The sequence below is a fragment of the Centruroides sculpturatus genome, unplaced genomic scaffold, assembly GCF_000671375.1.
Source record: "Centruroides sculpturatus isolate CEXI.00-Female unplaced genomic scaffold, Cexi_2.0 scaffold347, whole genome shotgun sequence".
Classification (NCBI taxonomy): Eukaryota; Metazoa; Arthropoda; class Arachnida; order Scorpiones; family Buthidae; genus Centruroides; species Centruroides sculpturatus.
This window is the reverse complement of record NW_019384871.1, coordinates 379,176-383,801: the sequence shown is the minus strand read 5'-3', so window position 1 is coordinate 383,801 and position 4,626 is coordinate 379,176. Positions and strand designations below refer to the sequence as shown.

At 27.2% G+C, this 4,626-nt stretch overlaps 1 protein-coding gene across 3 annotated transcripts in view; it reads right to left on the bottom strand.

Annotated features, from left to right (window-relative positions):
* Nucleotides 1-4,626, bottom strand: part of LOC111630898 (muscarinic acetylcholine receptor M1-like) — a 19,519-nt gene that overhangs the window by 6,489 nt on the left and 8,404 nt on the right. Inside the window, exons 3-4 of one of the 3 annotated variants that reach the window (XR_002757600.1) lie at nucleotides 3,507-3,657; nucleotides 1,852-3,414 (exon numbers count right to left, since the gene is read on the bottom strand). The exons of 1 other annotated variant lie outside the window; for it this stretch is intronic. The gene's annotated coding sequence lies outside the window, so the exon portion shown is untranslated. Of the gene's footprint in view, nucleotides 1-1,851; nucleotides 3,658-4,626 lie in introns of those variants that run through there. One more of the 3 variants, XR_002757599.1, reaches the window with a different exon arrangement.

The following is a 4,626-nucleotide window of genomic DNA, read 5'->3' as shown; positions in this document are numbered from 1 at the left end:
CGTTTAAATACTGGCTCCCTTTCATGGTCGAATGAGTGTTGCCAGCTAAAACACGTAAAAATAATATTAAAGTAGCCAAGACATAGCCAAATATTGTAGCGCCACATCACTAGCGGACATTTGAAATTTGCCGACTAGGACGGTCGGTTAACCGAGGGGTCGGTTGATCGGGGGGCGGATAATCGAGGTTCTACTGTATTTCTAAGTCATCTTTTCAAAAATGAAATTTGTTTGAAATAAATTTCGTTTCTTATACAGTTTTATAGTTAATATCTTTTTATCTATGTATAAATACAAAATTGCAAAACTTTTTATTCTTAATAAAAAATGATTATATATTAATAGTTTCATCGAAAAATAAAAATTTAACGATTTTTTTCTATTTTAAAAAATGTACGTAAAGTAAGCCTACAGCTTTTCAACATCATTTCAAATGACTGATTTAATATAAGATAAATTAGTGCGTATCCGTTTTGATGATATTTTGTATGACCCAAAAAATCACTGTACTAACATAAAGTAGTGAAATGCCACTATTTTTAATAGTATTTTACACTAGTACACTACAATAGTATTTCAAGTAACTTTTCAAGTATAAATACTGTATATGTTTTCACTTTTAGAAGCACAAATACTTTAGTAAACAAACATGCATAAAACTTCACAGTTATACTAGGGGGAAAACACAAATTTAACAGAATGTTTTCTGGGGTTTTGCGTTTAGATCATTTACTGTCTTTGTGGTTAAGTTTTCTGTGTATCTTTTGTTATTTATCTAAAGAAGGTGTATCATATATCTGGCTTTCATCTTCATTACAGCCATCAGTAATACGTTACATTTATATTCTTCTGTTAAGTTAACTAAATTCAAGACGTCTAATATTAATCGATTTAAAAAAATTCCCGTAAACTATCAAAATGATTATCAAATTTTCAATAGGAGAAAAATAGATTCTAGACTCCGTCATTAACGTGTAAGAGAGCATATAATCTGCCTTTTGTTTTTTCTGTTTAAAATTAGCAAAATTCAAATTTTGCCTCCTTCGAAGAACTAGATTTATTTTCTTTTCTTAGAAATTTATTTGCCTGACTTTTAAATTCTGTTTGATGTTATTTAATTAAATTAAAATTCGTGTATCAGAGTAGTCACAATCCTCCTTAATCTTTTATTTTTCTATGTAATATAATTTTTATTGTATTTATTTGCACCGGTTTTTGCATATTATGCATATTACTTCTGATTTTAGCGAAGTTTTTAGAATTGCATAACTATTAAGCTACAATACGTTATAAAAGTTATTGCGTAACATTTATGCATAAACTATGGAATTTTATGGAAATAGACTATTTCTTTACTCGGAATAAAAGATACATGTTTATTACATTACATATTTATCGAATTTTCTTGTTACCTTATAATCATTTTGATTGTTTACAGGTTTTTTTTTGTATTATCATATCTATAATCTGTATTATATGACTATATACCTTATATAGTATATAATGCATATGATAGTCTAATACAAAAAAAGAAAATATTTAGTTAGTTACTTTATAAATATGCTCAACATTTTATTTTTTATGATCTTTGTCATTAGAATAAAAGCAGGCTAATCAAAAAATTTGATTATTTCTATATTTATTTTTTATTAATAAACGGTGAGCAAAATATATATAACGATTACATATAGCTTTCTAATTAAATAATTTTCTACTATCTATTCAGTGATTTAATACAATTAAAAATGTATTAGGCACTTGTTTTAATTTAGTTATCAATAATAATGCCGATTTTCGTATTAAATCTATACAATAATATTTCTGATTGGCCGAATTTTGCTAAGTTGCTTACATTTATAGAGGCGATATAATTATAAAGAGCGCTTGTGACGTCACCCAATTTCCTGCCCCGTTACATTTCTCTCCGAAATAAACTTTGTAAATGGCGTGTGTTGCTGTTTTGAATTTTACTCACCTTCCAAAAATTGCCAGATTAGACCCGCTAATTCGATTTTTAACAATCATCGATGGCTTTTAAGCCTGTAATTATAAATTCAGTTTCATTCCGGACACACTTTTCCATTTTGTAAATGAAAATTTTATCCAGATTATCCTTAAAGATTAATTAAATGGAAGATATTTTATTTCGATATAGTAAATGGATGATAAAAAATAAGCATTTTAATCTTTTCTATTTTGACTAACGTAAGTGATTGGATAGATACGGATAAACGAAAGCCATTAACTGTATTTAGATAACTCAATAATTATAAATCTATTGACAAAGAAATCAATAAACATTTTCAAACTAAATAAAGATATGCATATAAATGGCATAAAGAAGTTACGCGGTTGCATTACTGTAAATGTGTGTTCAATCTGTGTGAATATATTATTATTACTGCATTACTATATATACTGTATACATTACTGTAAATGTGTTAAAATCTATTTTTATAAAATAATTTTTTCATTTTAAAATTCAGAATATCTTCATCATTTTAAAGAGGCTGCAATTTTTTTTATTTAATTCGCTTTATATCGTGTTCTCAATTCTTGCAACTCAAATTTCAACTACTTCTAATTAAGATAGAGGGCAAAAACTTTTAGGCCACAAGTCCGATGACACAATGCATTTTAATGTTTATTAGGGCTGGCTTTACCTCCATCCTCCCACCCGAAACTCGATAAACATATATTCAAAATAATTATTTAAAACAATGGAGTCAGATTATTTATCCAATTCTTACTTTATTGTATTGTAGAAAAATACACGAAAAATCAATTTTTCTTTTTGTTCTGACTTACGGAGGTAGGTAACTCCAAATTTCTAAAACATTATATCAATAATAAAATAAGAATTAAATTTTAGAAAAGGTAAAAGCAAATCCAATTGCAGAGAAACACTTTATTACACTTTCAGACTCCCTAAATGCATTTCGCCAAAAAGTTTTTTAGGCCTCCTCAGTAGGGTTTTTAGCATACTGTTCAAACTCCGACAATATTCCATCACGGGTTTCCATCTATATAAGTATATATATATATACACAAGTGTATATACACATCCGACAAAAGTTTCCCAGCATGCAGCTGTCAACACGTCCGTATTTTAATTAACCGTATTATTTTGCATAGCTATGGCAAAATGTTCTTTAACTTTTCTTTTTTCATTATACATTTTTCCTTATAAACAATTTTTACATTATTAATGTTAATTTCAGTTATTAATACAACAATAGATAGGAGAATTATTATATTTTAATCTTACAGCTGTTAAATGTTCCGACAATCCGGTCTTCAATTTTCTCTTTGTTTCACCAATTCGGAATAATACATGTGCATTCGAGTCTTTAAACCACACCTTCTTCTAATGGGTCCTTTTTAATACTTCTTATAACCGTCAGATTGGACAACCTATTATTTTGAGTTGGAGCCAGTTTAAATTTTGATTAAGAATTTTATTATATTTTTCATATATGCTTTATATATAAGGAAAGGATACGTACTGTTTTGTTTCTTGTTTCTCTTTCACTTTATATCTATCTAATATGAATTGGTTATACCAATTATTTAATATTTTCTTTGGATATCAGTTTAGAATATACTTCTTGTGTGCTGCTTTAATTTCCCTGTTCTCTTAAATCCGTTTTTGTTGTTCTGGAAAATATCTTTTTTATTTCCATTAAATATATATTATGTTTTTAATTTATAGGGAAATATGATTTAAAGTTAATAACTTTTTTAGCACTACATGGTTTTTCAAATTTACAATATTCAAGACGATCATGTAATCGTTATATCTAAATAATTTATTTTATTATAATTCTCTCTTTCTTGGGTGAATTTAATATTCGAATTAATCTTATTGGCTTGTTTCAATATTTGAATAGGTGTGATTATTACACTATTATATATAATCAATATGTCATCGACATACCTTGCAAAAAATATAATGCTCTTTAAGTTTGATAAAGTTTTGTCCATATCTAACATATAGATTTCTGCTAACTTCGGCCCAATTACTGAACCCATGGATATGTCATCAGTTTAGCGATAAAAGTTCTCTTTTACTGTAAAATAATTATTGGCCAGTGCAAAACTAATTAAATCCCCTAAATAATTTGAAACTCCATACTCGATAAACATAACTAAATGTAGAATTTAATTATATGTGTAAATGCACTGTAGTGATGTACGAGTGTACGTTGCGGATGAGGCCACCCTGCTATTTCCTCCACAACTCCCCAATCTCGTAAAATATGATCAAGAATTTTTTAGTTTTAGTTTTTTAAAATATATTAAAATTTATTTGTATTCTTTTTTGTTTAATTTGATTTTAAAAATTAAAAATTATAATAAAAATATAGTAAAATATTATACTTTATTAATAGGTTTCATTCTATCAAATATTTTTATATTAAATCCAGATGTATTTTACTTTTTATTAAATAGTAATTCTGCCAGCCCTTTTCTACAAAGAAATATTATATTTTTAATTGTGTTGGGATTGTCACCTGTGGACATTTTAAACTGTTTTACATATTCGTGCAGAGGCATAGCCTCTAAAGAAAGGTTGTCTCTGCAATGGAAATAGTTGTTCCTGGTGATTAGACATGGCAAGTAAAC